The 18,720-nt window shown below is 37.0% G+C and overlaps 1 protein-coding gene across 3 annotated transcripts in view; it reads right to left on the bottom strand.

The window, feature by feature from the left end:
- MARCHF1 (membrane associated ring-CH-type finger 1) overlaps positions 1 to 18,720 on the bottom strand; it is a 220,953-nt gene that overhangs the window by 161,507 nt on the left and 40,726 nt on the right. Inside the window, exon 1 of one of the 3 annotated variants that reach the window (XM_031065267.1) lies at positions 16,066 to 16,084. The exons of the other annotated variants lie outside the window; for them this stretch is intronic. The gene's annotated coding sequence lies outside the window, so the exon portion shown is untranslated. Of the gene's footprint in view, positions 1 to 16,065; positions 16,085 to 18,720 lie in introns of those variants that run through there. 3 annotated transcript variants of the gene reach the window in all.

Genomic DNA, 18,720 nt, shown 5'->3' with positions numbered 1-18,720 from the left:
GAGAGAAGAAAGGTAAGCTCTGTCATTTAAACAGTGGCTGGGATTTGCTTCTGCTTCTTCTGTGAGTTGCTGCACACTGCAATGGTCACTCAAATTTACCACAATCCAAAAGCCATTCAGTGGATTTATCTGCACTACTACTTTAGTCATCAATTGAAGTCACCAATTACAGTAAATTCTGATCAATTGATGCAGCACCTTTTTCTTGCAAATAAGTTTGAATGAAAAATGAAATCTTGGAGTAAGGAATTTGGTTCTAAAGGGTAACCAAAATGAAGTTTTCCACATAGTCACCCTGCACTGCAAGTTTCTGGGTACTGGTCTGAGACCAAGCCTGAAATTCCAGCAAGAGTCTGGTTTGTAACAAACTCCAGGCTGCTCTTTTTCAATCTTCCAGAATATTTCTAACCATCTTTAAAAACTGAACTTGCATAAGCCAGACTGCTTCTCAAAAGCCCATCTTACTGCCCTTTTTTAGCCTTTCTAGCAGCTGAGTGAGTCTCTGAATCCCTGCTCCACCCAGCCTAACAAAGCCATTCTCCCGGCAAAAATGGGGAGCTGCTTGCTGGCAAGGAACAGTCACCCCTTCACCACCATGATTTCTTCCAAAAAACATTTCTTAGCATCTGAAGGATGGCAGTCCTCTTCTACCATGCTGTAGCTATGTCCCTTTCAGCAGAAGCAGATACAGAGTAGGTAATAAACTGCAAACAAACTGCACAGAGCAACCACCACACATCTATGCAGATTCTTAAGTGATCAGGTAGATAACAGCTCTACAGATGTGCAAATTTGGGATGATTTGAGGTAAAGTTCATATGAGAAACATTTATGCAGATTCCTTTTTGCCATCAAAACAGTATTTGTTCTCTGCTGCTCACACATGTTTTTCCAATACACTCTGCCTCATTGAAGCACTACATGCTGGCTAAAATACACTTAAGGATCCCATTTTTTTGTCATTAATTACTTCAGACATCAAGTTCTGCAACTCAAAGCTCATCATCTCAAAACTCAATCACTATACTGCACTTGGGTAAATATCCCCAAGATACATCATCAAGCACATTTTCCACGTCATCTGCAGAGGCTGAAAATGGTCCTTCTATTACAGTTCACTTAAAATGGAACTAAATTGGGAAAGAAAATTATCATCATCTTCCAGGTCCCTGCTGAGATGTAAAACCTCAGAGAAAAAACAAATTAAATCCTTCAGAAAAGGAAAACAAAACCAACAACCAAACTCAGCAAACAAAAAAAAACAACCACCAAAAAAACCCTACCTACTAACATAGCTAGCACTAAAGCAAAGCTACCCAGAGTGCCAATCAGAAAGGCCTATGCAGTCTGTGTACAAAAACATGCTTCTGATCTCCAAGACAGAGTCCAATCAACAAGAGCAAGCATGGCAGGGAGTCATGTCCTTATGGATGTAGTTTTCATGATCCTGTGGCTGCATCTTGCCTAACATCATATATTGGTAGATCTCGTCAAATTAAGAAAATATCTCTAATTCTCAGAGCTGCCATCAGGTGTCTTTTAGTTAACCCTAAACACTTTTGCTCACAATAACCAACTCTGAAGTCTCTCTCCAACTACTAGGAGGAAAATCCTTATTTTACCGAAATTCTTTTCATGTAATCGAGAAAAAGAATGACAGCATGTAACTCTTAAACTGCTTTGAATATGGCAAAGAGTTTAATATAACCACAACTGATGTTCTGGCGGGCCATTACCAAAAGAGCCAGTCAGTCTGGTGGGCACCTGCCCCACTATTGCCAATAGCCCCTTACAAAAATCACTGCTAAATCAGGAAAGGGAAACCAGAAGATGTAAACCAGAGGAAAAGGTAATAAATACCTTCACATTTGAAAGCCCCAGGTGGCCTTCTGACATAAATTCCTACTGCTCGGCTTTCTACTGATTTATTAGGAATTTATATACACATACATATGCGTATATATATATATGTAATTGAAAACCACTCACAGGCAAGATTCATAGGTGGATTATGGCTATTTAAACTAAGGTAAATGATGTCTATAAGGATGTACATTTTGTCTCTTCTGCTCTGTACCTGCCAGAATACTACTGAGTGCCAGATTTCAGTCCACAGCTTTAGGCAACCAGTGAGTGGTCTAGCTTAAAGAGAGCTACAAGGCTGTAAAAGGGGCTGGAATAAAAGAACATAATTACTCCACTTCATAAGTGAAGTAGAACTGCCTGCCCCGTGGGATATATTTACTTGTGCAAAACCAAAGTTTTCTAGTTGTAAAAGCCTCTAGCTCCTGACCTACCTAGGCTCATCAGAATGCCTCTCTCATAGGCATCTAATGAACTTAAACCTTTCCACATAACCATAGTGCAAAACCAAAACCCAGGTCTTTTCTATCAAGGACAAGAAAAAATCCATGCACAAACCTCTTCCGTAAGGAAAGAAAAGGCAATAATTAAACTCCAGACAGACACTAGCCACCAGGCAGACTAACATCCCCAACTACTATAGCGAGGTGTTGACAGAATACAACACACCATCCAATTGCCAACACAGCTGGAATAGCAAGCACAGAGCTCAAAATCTTGGGAGTCACAAATAGATGGTGAATGAACAATTAACCAATTGAAAAAACAAATGGAAGAAATAACAAGTCTGGGTAATGTTGAATCTAACTACTGTTTCTAGTTTTCACTAAAAATCACATAATGCACAAAGGAACACTGATGACAAATTCATAACACATCTGTCAATAAGAAACAAGACAAATCCAAGGACATGAATTGATATAGACAATACTTATTTTTCTCTTTTAATCTAGACAACAGACTGACTGACCTGCCACAACAAAACCAAAACCCCTGATATATGACCTGTTGTACCTTGAGAAATCTCCCCCTCCAACAAAAAATTAAATTTGATGCACACTAGTCCAACAGGTAGCTTTGATTTTATGGCACAGTCCAAGAGTTTGTCCTTCTACTGCTTCTGTTTGCTCCCAAAGACCTCCCTTTTTGATGAACAGACGTCTTCACAGCAGTATTGTATTTTATTCATTTTTTTATTTCTATTCATTCAGATCCATGTTTTGATTATCACAGAAGCAACAGCTCCAGTATTGCACTTCTTGCTCCTTTGTGAGTAAAAAAAAATAAAGACAGTATCTATAATTGTTTTTTTCACTGCGTGGTTGATTAGATTCATAAACATACTGTATGGGGAGCCAAATTCTCCCAGGACTAGTCTAATTAACAAGCCATCAGCCATGCTGATTACAGGCACTCCTCGAGAACCCTAAAATCAATAGTTCTCAAAGTAACTGCAAATCTTGTGTGCTATTTCAGGGAACAGTTATGCTTTTTGGTTTTAATAGAGTATTACGATGTTCACAGAAGAGTAAAATACTTACAGAGATTTTTTAATTGCTTTCTAAAAGCATGGTGGCCTATTACTTTACTCACATATTTACCATTGCACTTATCAACTAAAGAAAAAAAAATTATGCTATGAAATATTCTCAGTTTGGGGATGTAGATTTTGACTTTACATTTCAGAATAAAAGAAAGTGAAGCTATACAGTTATGTGATTCTATGATTTTGTAATAATCATGTCAAATTGGTTGGAGAGCAACATGCTGAGAGAGCTTGTCGCTCAGGTTATTGAAGTGCTGAGGTTTGTTTAAAACAAAGGTTTATGGTAAAAGGCTAATTCAGAAAAAAAAAATCTGCTTTCTTGCAATAAATAGATAGTTCACGATCCAAAGTTCCTTTAGCCCTACTATTCAGACTTCTACAAAGCACCTAGGCTAGAGGAGACCTCAGCTGTTTTTCAAGTCGTGAAAAATTTCCCAGAAGAGACATACAGTTATGAAAAATTCAAGTTTTGCCAGTGAAAAATTCTACTCTTCCATGAATGCTATTGTACCAGCATCCAAGACCATGGCATGTATGTGATTAGCCCAATGATTCAGGGACTGATTATTACTACTGGCAATCCACAATCTCCAATTTATTTTTTTTTAACTGTAGTATAGTCACAAAGAGAAAATCCTCCTTAAATAGGATACATCTTCCAAAAGCTTTCTATTTCACAACCACAACCAGACTGAAATGCAAGCGGGGTGAATCCAGCACCAAATAACCAACACGAGCCCCCAAAAGTCTCCATCAGTAATGACGGTATTTCACTACTGGACCCATACAGTATGTATCTTTTGCTTGTCAGAGTTTCACTAATTAATAAATGAAGCTAAAACTTAGTTCTTTAGTCATCAGAAAACCAGAAAAGTTTCAGGAAGTAGCCCAAAGAAACAACCCTATCTTAAAGAAGAAAGAGAAATAAGATGATTATAGAAGAAAATTATTATTCCTGTATGAGAGTTACAAAGAAACATGGTGTGTTATTCAGGACATAACTATTAGAAATAATAGTCTGAGGTTAGAACAAAGAATAAATGGGATGCCAAGGAAAACTTTTGTATGTTGATATTTATTAGGCTATAAAAAACCTGCTAAAAAGTATGTAGCTGAAACAGCTAGGAATTTACATTGTAACAAAGCAGATAAATATACAAGGTACTTTTATGCCATACTCATGAAAGTGCAAATTACAGCTTAATAAGTTTATTTTATACCTTTGATATCTATTATTCATTCCATCAGTTTTTGCTGAAGTAAATATTTGAAAAGAAAACAACCAAAATATTTCCTTGTTCCATTAAACAATAAATCTGTATTTTACTCCTCAGTATTCAAAAAGTTTATTCATAACACTCCTGCCCTGGGAAAATGCAGGAACACTTATCATACTGAAATGCATACTACTCAGGCAGAATTTTAGCATTTGAAACAGTCCAATAACAGAATGTGATATCCTTTTGAAAATAAAACTATATAATTATTATAAAAGTAACTATAGAGATTTTAAATACAAAAAATAGAGGTTCCAGCTTTAGTTTTAGCTCTAGAAATTTTTCTCCTGACTGTACAAGTTTCAGGTGCATTAAACAGATATTCCATAATAGCAGCAGTAACTATACCAGCAGCAAACCATAACTATAATAGGAGGAATCAGTCATTCATCATTCTACGACAAGTTTAACCTGTACAAGTTTCACCATATATCCTTACATCTTTAACAAATTTTCCCACTCCATAATTATTTGTAAAGCCAAGACTTCAGCATGTTATAACATTTCTGTGAAAACAAGCCCGACTTGCAAGCAATGTCACTGTTCCACACAGAACTTACTGCTGCTTTGTTGCATTCCTTATCCCTAGAATTCTCTTAATCTGCTGGGAATAATATACTTTAGAGCTATGAAGTCAAAATTCAGCCATGCAGCTACATGGAATACAAATGTAAATAAAGAAATATATTTAATATTACACAGACTGCGGACAAAATTCTGAAATTTCCCTCCCTCCCTCTGTCCCACCCGGTTCTTCTCACTCTAACAAGGGTATTTCCCCATCTGTGGTTTGCCTATAGTTGGATTATGTTATTATAATCACTTAATAGCTAAATCTCCTTGTTATCAAAACCACTGATAAAGTTAAGGACCACATAAAAACCAAGTATCACTGTTTTCATTTATCATATAACAAAGACTCAAAGATCTTATACATAAAATCAGTGTTCCCCTATCTTATTTTAAGGTTACTTTTCCCCCATGGAAGACAGCAAAACAATTCTACCATTCAATGTGGCAACTTATCAGCACAGTAAGTAGAATTAGCTGTCTAATTCCAAGTAAAATTAATTCAACAGACTTCTTCTTGAATTATTTATTTACTAACCAGCACTTCATAAAACTCATCTACAAATCTAGATGGGAAAAACATTTTTATAATTAAACCTTGTGAATTCCACCAGAGGAAAAAATGTGCCAAAGAACTGATTTTGATTATAGGAAAAATTCTACCTACATATGAAAGTTGGAAGTTTCTTAGCAAAATATATTATTTGAAAATTTTTTGCTGTTACTATAAATACTATCACTTTCAACAGAGGCTAAACAACAAAAGCTATGAAAAGTACCAGGCTTCCAAAAAAAAGTGTTCTATTCCATCACAAAACCCCTATATTGAGAGTCAGTAGCCGACAGCACAATAATAGCATCATATTCTTAGAACTGTGTAATTTTTTTTAATTAAATAGATACAATGTAGTACATATAATCCAGGGGAGAGGTGGAGAAAAATCACCATTGATTCTCTATCTGCTCAACAATAAGCAATTGGACCCAGGAGCTGAATAGTGCAGATTAGCATTAAAATACCAGTCAATTATTACTAGCTGTACTACAGCAATCTGAATGGACAATACTCTGAACAAATACATGCAGAGTTAACCAGAGCATGGAGGCCAACAGATGGCTGAATAAAAAGAGCCAGGGATTCCTGTTAATTTCAATTAGTGATGCAATTCACTCTTACCTTGTACACCCTTTGGATGCCTGTACTATTCCAGCATGATGATAAAAACCAACAAACACATGATTACAGTAGAGAAGAGCTCTGGAGATGCCCACAGCATGTACATTTTTTCCCCACCAAAGCATGAGCCCATATTCAGAAAAAGGGGTAATCAATTGTGATGGAATAAGGACACACTTGAAGTATTCTGCAATTATGTCCTGTTCCTGTAAAATGCCAGATCTTGTGGACCAGCTATAAAAGGCCTGGAGCTTGATACATTTCTCTCTCAATGGAAAGACAAAAGGGTATTAGGTAGAATGAAGTGTTCTAAATAGAAAGTCTCAGCTCTCAGCTGTCCTCCGTGAGAGTCCAGGGGAGCAGTCTGCCTTTGACCAAATTTTTGTAAGAAGGAACATTTCAGTGCTCCTGGATCCAAATGTAAGAGCTCAAGGCAGCTTTGTATTAGCAACTGCCTTCGTGGACTGACAGCACTGACCACCAATGATGCACTAAGGGAAATCAGAGAGGCTATGAGGGAAGGAAATACAATTGTAATGGCAGATACCCATGAGTGTCAGGCAAGCATCACACTGGGACACAAAGCAGAGATGAAACTTTCAGCACTACAATAATCATTTCATGGAGAGCTGGTTAGGGAAACCATTAGAGACGCAGTCCCAGAGTGTGTGCAGGATCTTGTTCAATTTTTTTCTGTTGAAAGGCTCACTAATAATGCATTCAGACTCAATATCCCTACAGGAGTTACAAAAGCCAAAAAATCCACCACAGCTGTATATGACTTCCAAAAGGAAAAGGACACAGAAATGAGGTAGCCTATTAAAAAGAAGATAGAACTGCTAAAAGAATTAAATCCCAGAGACAATCATGTCCCTCACTGAAAGAGACCACACTGAAAAAAGTGCCAGCAGACATCACTTCTTAAGAAAGAATTTATTAAAAGGTAAAAGGAAACTGAGGTAGAGAAATAGGCTAAGAGCAGCTTTCAGAAACAACAAAACAACAAAAACTTCATTCATTGAAAAGCTAAAGTTAATCCCAGATTAAGGCAAAAAGAATCATACACCTTGGTGGATTAAAAAAATAAAAACAGGTAGAGAAAAAAGTCTGAGTAGTGAGTCAGAAATCAAAGGTACACACTAAATACAACCCCATCCAGAGCTAGGCAGAGCTTTTTCTGTTAGAAACATATTGCTTGCTATTTTATCACATTCCTGAATGTTACCTATCAAGACATACAGAGCTTCTGGTGGTTTTACTCTTGAAAACATTTGTCAGCTAAAATTCAGACAGTACCTTGTTTTGCTGAAATACAGAATGTGAAAAAAAAGAATGGCTGGCAAAGATCTTGGTTCTAAAATCTAATTAAGAAATATGGCTAGCTGTAAAACTGCATTTATGCAGAAGGTAGAAACAGTGACAAACTGTCTCCATGAAATTTCTGTTTGTTTCAAGGAAAAGCAAATGCAAAATTGCTTGCATTGGTGTATTCCTTAAAAGACTATTCTGCTTGACAAATGAACATTTATGTCAGCCTCATGTGGCTGCCAGCTTTCTAGTAATTTTGTCATGGCCTTCTACTCCTGTTGCAACAAAAACTGGTAAAATTTGACATCTAAGGGCATAAAGTAAATCACACACACCCTTACAGTCATGTGGATATATACTGTCAGATAACAAGGTCTCCTGTAGTCAGCTACAATTTTATTATTTTCATAGTTACATTTTCTTATTTGCATTTTTATATAAAAATAACAGTGTTGACCTACACAAAATTGAGGGTTTATTGAATAAATGCTGTAAATGCATTGGTTATGACAACAATACTATGATGTCATCAACTGCGTTCTATTTTTCAATGGCTACATCTGAATTCCCTCTCTCCTATCAGACCTGAGATATGCCAGCAAGGATAGTATCTCAAGAAACCTTGAAGTAGATGCAGTCCTGGTGTTCATACCATGTCTGTCACAAACAAGTTGCTGATTTCTAAGTGTACAGTGAAGTGTGTTTTCTGTGCACTTCCTTTATTTGGTTCAGGTTTCCCCCAGTGACAGAGTCAAAAACAGTGAAAAAATAATGAAGAAAAAAATGTAAGGTTATTACCGCATGTACACATAGAAGTGTCTCTCATTGCTATACTGGTTATGTGTCTGGATATGATTAACAAAAAGAAATAACCATCAGAGAAAAAAAAAAACAACAAGAAAGAACCAAAAATTACCCATATTTAAAAAATGTCACAGGTTTTCACCTCCATGCAGGCATTAGGGCCCAGACAACATATTCTGTGCTCATTCTTCCCTAGAAATAGAAATATGGTGAGGATTCTTCCAGCTTCACCAATTCAGCTTGCTCAGGACAAACTCACTACAAAAATCTCAGGAAAGATTTTCAGGCAGTTTTTTAAGTAAAGCCTAGCATTACTTTCACTCCCCAGAAGAGCTGTTTCTCTGCCAGCACTGCTCCTTACCAGTCCTTGTGCTCAGCTCCCACAGCAACTCAAAAGAAATACTGTGCATTTACAGGCCATTTGTTTTGTTTTGCTCTAAGATCTACTAAGAGTAAAAGAGTTTTTCCAATTACCTCAAACCTTAAATTCATTATATACTCCAAGTACTACAATTTCTGATCAAAATATTAAAAAAAAAAATCAGTACACATGAAAGAGATGACAAAAAGATCTGGATCACAGCAAAAACGCCAGCTGATCCAACACAAGAGCCTGAGCCATGAGAGACAAGTCTCATGAGCACTGGTCCTTCAGTGCTCCAAAGCAAAGAGGAAAGAGAAGATGGGCAGGGGGCTGGTTACAGTGAAGAGGCAGTTTAGCATGTAGCTCCTTAACTATATTTTAATCCATTAGTCATCAAATTTCCATTTGTGTTTAGTGTTCACAAAAGCATAAAGCCAGACATAACCATACACGTGAGCTTAACGATGCTGACAGAGTAAGTGTGCAAGAAAGCTTGGAATTTCAAGGAATGAGTTCAAGGTTAAAAGCTTTGCTACATACCCCTTATTTTGTCTCTCTCATTTATCCATCAAGATAGTAAAATATTACACAGTGTATACTCATAGAAGAAAACCCACATTCCCAAAAGCTATGCTACAGCTTGAGAGAGGACATTAAGATAAACACCTCACAACACACTCTGGGGAAAAACACAGGAAGATACATGTTGTGTGAGAACAAGCTTATAAATCAATTCTTTCAGAGTAAAAATAGTCTTCATGTGGGTAATTTTCAGGTCAGGACTTAAGGGAAAGCAGGTAAGAAGAATAAGTCCTACACACAGTAGGGTTTTTTGGTTTTAAATAAAGTGCATTAAGTAGGAAAAATGATGCCATTATTGTAACTGAACAGTTTCAGTACCAAGTTCACAAAAGAAGAGTTTGGGAAGGAAAAGGAACAGCAACAACAGAAGCTGATTGATCTCCTCTAGGAAACAACTCTGTCAAACTGAGGAAATACACTTAAGTATTATACTTTAGTGGAAGGGTTTACTCTAACTTAAGGTGGATATAGCAGAACACCTACTGTATTTCTTTATGCCAACCCAAGTCATGTGCCAAGTAGCACTGGCAGCATAAATCATAGAGTCGCATGGTTAGCTACACATGTAATCTGAATTCATTCCCTGAGCTTAAACTGGCTCGTAAAACCAGTCACTCCATAAGCATATAGCATCCTAATCTTGGAAAAAATTTCAGGAAAACACACTGACAGCTTTGCACAAATAAGCTCATAATGACTTGACTTACATCACTTCATGAAAGTCAGTGGAATTCAGAAACACAAACTCCTAACAGCTAATGAAAAGCTTCTCGGCAAAGAGCTGAAATAAAACATAATTAAATGCAAAAAAGAAAATCAATTTTAAAGTCTAATTACTAGGTGTCTGTCAAAATACATTTCATCTAATTAACTGCACACACGCAAAACTTTCATCTGCTCACTCTCTGCTGTGGCACTACAACAATTTATACTATAATGCCACTGAATCACTACCATAGAAAAACAAGTAAAATGTTTTATAAAGAGGAAAAGTTTGAAGAGACCATTTTTGTTAAGCCAGCTGATAGCAAGTGAGCCTGCAGAGAAACTTCTGGCCCTGCATCAGAAAAAGAGAACAAATGACAGTGCCTCACTAGAAGAAAAGTGCAGTTAATTTGCAAACATTTAAGGCTACACAGGAACAGAAAATAATAATTAAAGTTTCTGAGGAAGGTAATAATCTGGGTAGTTTACACTAGAATTTCAATCTTTTATAACAAAAATATTCCAATTGGCATCTACTCTGAAGGCATCGCCTTTGTCCAGAAAAGATGTCAAACACAGGCTTGTTTCACAAGTACTTTGGCAAGCAAAAGGTGTACCTCTGGTACACAACTAGCTACTAATTCCCCCCCACTGAGAGCTAAATGCTTCAATGATACCCAACAGAAAAAGTTCTTTCACTTTGACAATTACGGTGCAAATACATATTGGACGCTTAATTATCCTATCCTGACCATCATAGAACAGTCTCCACTCAGAAATATGGCTGAAATGTTGAAAAGTTGTATAGATAACTACTTTTCTTGAGTTTTCACAGGTTTAAAATTTAAGCTTGAAAACAAGATTCTTACCTGCATGGTAACTGCTAAATTACCATTACATTGCCAGCTGTAAGTTTTAACACATTTTAATGGAAGAGAACATGAGAACATAATGCTAACTCAAAGGCAGCTGACCAAGTCTGAAAAGATTTAACAGACTTCCTATTTCTGAAATGATAAAATAACTTCAGCATAATCCTTAATTCATTTACCTCATTTACCTTATTTAAAGTATCAAGAGGGGCAGGAGTGCAGTCTTAAATCTTAACATCTACAAATTTAGGCACATTCCTCAAGAGTGCAGCGAGTTGCTTTATGCACCCATAAATCCATACTGTTGAATAGGGGCAACCACTCCCATTTTTAGAACTACTAGAAGACCGAAGACACTCACTTCATATAACAACTTGACAGCACAATTTGTCTGGTTTTCAAGAGAACATTAAACTGCCTCCTGAACTTGAGAAGACTAAGCCCATGTTAATCACATCCTTCATGTCCTAGTGGACTGTGTCACTCAAACTTCTGGAAATTGTAAGAGTTAAATAAAAACAAAATAGGGAAATTGAGGCAGAATAGCAAGAACATGGCTATCTAGACTGGGTAGAGCATAAATCAGAGAAAACAGGACTTAGGGGTGGCTCCAAAGATTAGTGAGCTCTTTGGGACAGACCTCACCAAGGAATACTTTCCCAAGACTTAGTTTGTGTTTCTCTGAAACACAATAAACCATATCAGAACCTATTAATAGGAATCAGGATCTTTAGCTTCTTCCCTACAATAAACATTGTCTTAAACAGACCCAGGCTAATTTTTGAAAAGTTCAGTGTCTGGAAAAAAGTAGTAGCAACTATTCTCCTGTACACTCAGAATCCCAATAGGTCTCATCAAAATCACACTGATGATATTAATGCTGAAATTATCATCTTTTTGCTCTTGCTGGTCTCTTACATCCTTTACAATCACTGTATAACACTTTACAGATCCGTAAAGGATCTGCAAGGGTGTATCCTTAGCAAACCTGCGGATGACACTGAAGCAGAAGAAATGGCTGACATAAGCAGCAGAACTCCAACTGAGAGAAACCTCAGCAAACTTGAGGACTGGGCATCACGTACCTCATGAAGTTTAACACAGACAAGTACTAAGTTTTACACCTTCAGCACTGTAACTGCACTGTAGACCAGCAGTCAAGGCTTCAGCACTTACAGGGAACACTGAGATGAACGACAGCCAGCAGTATCCTCTTGTCATGAATGAGGCAAACTGCATCCTGAGCATCATTAAACAGGGCCCAAAGAACAATTTATTGCCATCTTACACTTTGCAGACATGAGACTAGCATCCTACAGAGCTGGTTTTTGCAGCCTCACAAGAGCAGCGTGGAGAGGGCCAGCAGGGGACTGTCACAATGGTCAGGGGACCATGACACATGAGGAGAGGTTGAGGATGCTGGCCTTATTCAGTGTGGTGATTGGCAGGCTAGAGGGGCAAGCTAATGGGACGGGGAACCACAAAGACAAGGAAGCCAAATTCTTAGCAGTGGCAGACAGCTAAACAAGGGGAAGCAGCCACAAGCTGACATTTGAGAGCTTCGGGCTGAATATTAGCGAGTCAACATTTCCCTAGAAAAGTAATGCTGCTCTTGATTTGTTGTCCATGGAGGCTGTGGAATTTCCACATCCTTGAAAGTGTCCAAGACCAGAGTCCTGAGAGATCTGACCCAGGGATGGCCACAGCCCCACTTTGCCCAAAGTTTAGGCTGGATAACCCCTGAAAATCCTTGCCAATAGACTTTGATTTCCTATGATTCAGTAAATGCTCAGCTGAGAACCACTTTCACGGATGCCTCACTCTCAGTTCAGGCTTCTTCCTCCTCATTGTCACAGTCTGTATGATCACACTGATGTCTTTTTACCTTGATCCATATTCTCCAAAAAACAAGTGAAATTAAGAAGGAGGCATTAGAATGATTTGAGCACAAGCTAACCATGAATGATATGATCTTAGGAGGAAAACCAAAAGGTTTGAAGACACAGTCCTTCCCCTGGGAGAGATTTTCTCCTGTAAGCACCAGATCTCTCTTGTGTAAATGCAAAAGAGATTTCATTTAATGCCACATGCTTTACTGAGTAAATAAAACCACACTAAGAATAAGAGAATGTAAAAGGTTGCAACAAATACCTGAACCAATTTTTGACCCCTCTTTATATGAATATTTTCATCCTGTCTTTGTTCATTCTTACCTGTCTGTATTTATCAATTCATCTTTCATTTAATTTGCAAAGTTTACAGACAGAAAACTTTCTCTGTTCCTGCTTTATTTTTGTTGTTGTTACTACTGCTCTGGGTTGGTTTCCTATACCTTTTTTTTAAGGTCTTGGCATCACAAAGGCAGATAAGCCTCAGAAGAAATTCAATTCAAAACCACAAAATGAAATGCTTATGACAAAAAAAAAAAAAAATTCATATTTGGGTTAAAAAGGCAGGATGTAGACAAAGAAAAATCCTCCATAAACTTGCTTGCCATTTATGCAGTCTTTAGCCCTTTATTCTAGACCAAAGACTGTTCCCTAATATTGAGAATTTATCAAGAAATATGCTCATAGCAAGGGAGTCACATGATAAAGCTGTAGAGAGACATAAAAGCTTGTCTATTCTGCAGGAAGAGCTGTCATTAGATAAGCAAAGAAAAACAGCGCAAAGAATTATAACTTTGCTTGTGCCAATTTCTTCAGAATCTTTTATAATCCATTACACTGAAAGACATTATTAAGGCTGTAGTTACATGTCCTTGTTTGGGAAAAATGCTTACAGCAGGAAAAACTTGCAAAGCAATGAAGCAAAAATAATTGGACTTACAAAAAAGGCAGAGTATCTGAACAGAACAACCTGTATAAATTTAATTATTGCAACCTAATAAAAAAAAAGATTGGCGAAAGAAAACTGGGTTTCCTTTTGGCAAAGAAAATCAGTTTCGCTTTGTTAAAGGAGGGACTTGATAATTAAGTAAATTACTGAGGAAGAAAATGGCGCCAACATCATACTGCCCATACTGCAGTACAAAAGGCACATGTTGTACCCCATTATGTGGCTCACCTCTGCTACTCTAAAATTAATTTTAGCTATCTCAGTAAAGATCTCACTCCTTGTGTCCATTTACTTTGCTATCTGGTAGAAGCAACATTTATTATAGCAAAGAACAGAATGAAGCATTTTTGAGAGAATAAACATTCTATAAGCAGAAAAAGACCAGTAAACGTTAATTGTGAAGTAAGCTGAAAACTGCAGACACACTTGTGGGTTGTAAAGGGAAGGACAACAACAAGACTGAATCCCTACCAAAAGTATTCTCTGGGACTGTATTCTGAAAAGCATGTATTAAGAAGAAAAATTTAAAAACATTCAAGGAAGTGATTAAACCTGAATTTAAAGTTTAGTCTTTAGAATGAAGAAAAGAGTTTTCTGAGAAATAGTTTAGCAGTAGCTTCCCTTTTTTGCCTGTCAAGTAATTCATAAAATGCTAACAATACAAAAAAACCCCAAACTTGACAACTGTTCTCCCCTGATGAGGCCCCCATGTACAATGTTACCATTAAACTGCACATTTCTCAAGCGTCCCATCTGATCTCCCACCTTCACAAGGTAAAGACAAAGCAGGGTGACAAAGCAGCATTGCCCTCCAGGATGAGCAGAGCTCACACACAAATCTGCTTGAACTACTCCACATCATGAAAAAATTCCAAATAAATGAAGAGCTTTATCAACAACATCACAGATTTTGCTCTATGAAGATTAAAGACCACAACATTTCACATAATTTAGTCATTCACCCACCAACTTTAGGACAATTGAAACAACTCTGCAACAACTCTGAGGATGCCAGAGAACCAATAACTACGGAAAATAATTAACATGTAATTTTCAGAACGAATTTGCATGAATCAGATTTAAGTTTTTAAGATTTGTCCATACATAACTCCTAAAAGTTCCCCCTGCTCCTCATATATAGAAGAAAAAGTAAATTTGTCAGTGGTTAAAATAATTACTGTTTCAACCTCAGTTACTTTTTTTTTTTTTAATAATTTGAAATTCCCTGATTATCTTCAAGTAACAGTATTGAGAACAAAGCACTTACAAATCACACTAAAAATTAAGTTTTGAGATTTGAAAGATACCTAGTCTGGACTGTATCCCATCGTAATAAAACAAGAACATGGGGCGACTTTCAATGTATATGCTTGACCTACACATACACACTTCTTCATAGCTGTTTACTGAATAACTGCACTCAGGACATTTTTGCATTTGCAAAAACACAATATTGTTTTTCTTCTGACAGGAAAGTAATGCATACTGTTCCTATCCTCGTAAAAAAAAAAAAAGACCTAAGTTACATGCAATTTTGAGTATGTGAATATCTCTTGTGTTCTAATCATAGAATAGATTGGGCATATAAATTAAAATTGATAATTACAAATAGCAGAGAGATCTCCTAGAATTGCCATCCCTTATCAAGCACATTTCTGGATAGAAAGAAGCTGTCCATTTTGCAGGGGAGCTGTCAGTTGACCAAGAGCCACAAGAGATTCAGACCTCACACTTCTGGAACAGAAGAATTTGCTGACCAGCACAAGTCCTCCTGTTCCAAGAAAGAAGAGAAAATCCAAAATGACAGAATGCAGCCTCACAGGGATTACATGAACTTGGCCAGTAGGTTCAATTAGAAGTTTTTATGAAGTTGGAATTGCTGTTATAGCTCAGTATTTGCAAAAGTGTTATGAAGTTCCTCCCAGGAAAGGAAGGTTGTTTGATTAAACTACTGTGTATTCACAACTTTAGCACTTAATCTGCTCAGAGACAAGCTATCACCCAAGTGCATGAGGCAAAATACAAGATTATGGTAAATAAAACCAGCTGGAACTCCATAACTTAATTAAAAGATCTTCATTTCACTCTTGAATAAACACCTTTGCCATCTTTCTATAAATGCTGTATCCCTTATTTACTTGTCTCATAGTACCAAATACCTTTTGAAAATTCCTTGTAACGTTATCCATGAAAGTCAGGCTGATGTATGCCTCCCTAAAGTCCAAAAAAAAAAAGAGAAAATAAACCACATAAGAGCAATAGAGCAATGTTATAATGTTCATACTCCAAAGCATTCTAAAGGAGCAAGTCAAAACATTACTCTACAATCTGTTGCATGATAATAAGAGCAATAAATTACATGCTTTACCATAAAAACATAATCCTATCACAATTGTGTTTTATAATGGAGTCCAATTTTCTCCAAATTGAGATGCTCTGCTGACTAAATTGAAGTTTAAATCAGATGACAGATGATTTCTGATACACATGCACAATAAGAGAGAGTATGCCACCCACTAGCAATTTACTTGTTTGAAACATAACAAACAGCTTGGTGAATATGAATCAAGAAACATTCTTCCCAAAAAAATAAAATAGAAAATGTTATTAGAGAGATGATAATGTGCTATTTCTGCTAGCCATGGATTGCCACCTTCTCAGAACTGAGGGCTGATATAATTATATTACATAGAATTTATCAGAAACACTAGAAGCACCAAGACTTCTCAACATTTTAGCAACTGAAGTGGAAGATGAACAATCTACTGATCATCCAGCACACACTTTATGGGGAAAGATGAAACTTGATGTTTTCCTCCTCCTTCCAAAATACATCATTCTGGCAGAAAACTGTGCAAGTCACAGGACCACAGAATGGGTAATGCTGGAAGCAAGCACAGAGCATCACTTGGTCTGACAGCCCTGCTCAAGCAGGGTCATCCCACAGCACATGGCACAGGATTGCATCCAGACAGTTCTTGAATATCTCCAGAGAGGGAGACTCCACACCCTCTCTGGGCAACCCATTCCAGTGCTCACTCACCCATACAGAAGTTCTGCCTCATGTTCAGGAGGAATTTCCTGTCATTCAGTTTCTGCCCACTGCCTCTTGTCCTATTGCTCAGCACCACTGAGCAGAGCCTGGAAACATCCTCTTGTCAGCCTCCCTTCAGATACTGACAGACATACGTTTATCAAATACTGAAAAACCTTTTAAGGATATTCCTATTGTTGTATATACTCTAAGTAGGAACATCAATCAAAAAAAACTAACAACACACACACTTAAAAATACAAAATAGTAGGAAAATGTTCTGAGTCAGATTTGCTAAAAAATTAATTTAAATAACCTCAAGTTATTTTTTTTTAAATCTCAGTTTCATATGGAAAGGAAATTTACCATTTTAACAAGGTTTTATATGTAGGCAATTCATGGCAGAATGGGACTATTCGTCTCCATTGTTTTTAAACATATTTCTTGTTGGATACCAAATGTCGTATTTACATGTAAATCAAATTGGAATGCTTGAGTAATGGTCTACCTAAATTTTTTATCCATTTTTCTAGCTTTTACAGCATTCCATAAACTGGTACAGCTATGAGGGTCTTTAGGAAAGTCCCCTCTTACACAAAGACTGCACGGCCCAAAAATCTCCTTTTGTTCTTTGTTCAGGTCCTGTTTCATCCTGCACACAGCCTGGGAACCACACAGAGATAAAAATTACGGCGAGCGGGTGGTCAGAGGCTTTAATTCACAGCCCTGCTGTGACTGCTATGGCTGTCAGTTCTCCTGGGACCAAATGACAAATGGAGGCAGTGTCATTAAGGCACACGCTCCAGCAAGAGGATAGCATGGATGTTTCCTCTGGTTTTACACTCTTTGGAGACAGCTGCTCTAAACCTATGCATTGGAAGAGCAGAAATTTCTGTTTCATGGGTTGGAATATGAATTACAGTAGAAAAGTTTAATTCCCTTTATGTGATTATAATCAACACTTTTGCCTTCAGCCATCTTAAATAAAAGTACCTCACTAATCCTTACAGGAACTCTATGAAACATCTAGTCGTTACTGCAAGAAGCTAAACCTCTACTACACATCTCTGTGATGTCAAATGAACTGAATAAAGGTAGTAGGGCAGATGCAATTCAATTCCAGATGTGTTAACTCACCTAACATCTAATCTTTTGGGAAGACATATTTTACAAGCTGGAAGATGCCCCTATAATTGAGAATTTTTATATTATTATACAAATGAAGCCAGCACACAGGCTTCATATACAGTGCACTTCAATTCAAAATTCAGAACTGCAATAAAGGATGAAGAAAACATGATTTTGTAAGAAAATAAAATCAGAGGACCTAAATCAGCAACCAATATTCATAATGTCTCCTACTTTCATCTCCTTGGTAAGAATTTAAAATCTGTCCACTCTTGCTGGTTGAGCAGTGCAAGTTATGAACATGTGGAGAATATGCCTACAATGCCACCATGAAAATCAGCTGCTCTTACAAAGTACCCAAATGAACCATTAATGGAGATTCACTTACTTCATAAGCACATTATGATTCAGGGGAATGAAGTCAAGCAATATCTTAAGTAGACTACTGATGATGTTAAAATAGATAATTTCTTGGGCAGAGTAAGTTTTTGATTCATCCTTTTTGCTTCTTTCTCAATTTCCAACCTAACAACTAGACAAAATTTAATATGGATTCTAAATTCTAAATTCTAAAATTTCTATGGATTCTGATTAAAACCTTTGACAGTTAGATAAAATACTCAACATTTAACATCAGCATGCATAAACTAGC

The sequence above is a fragment of the Geospiza fortis genome, unplaced genomic scaffold, assembly GCF_000277835.1.
Source record: "Geospiza fortis unplaced genomic scaffold, GeoFor_1.0 scaffold40, whole genome shotgun sequence".
NCBI lineage: Eukaryota > Metazoa > Chordata > Aves > Passeriformes > Thraupidae > Geospiza > Geospiza fortis.
The sequence above is the reverse complement of the archived record's forward strand: the minus strand, read 5'-3'. Positions and strand labels throughout refer to the sequence as shown.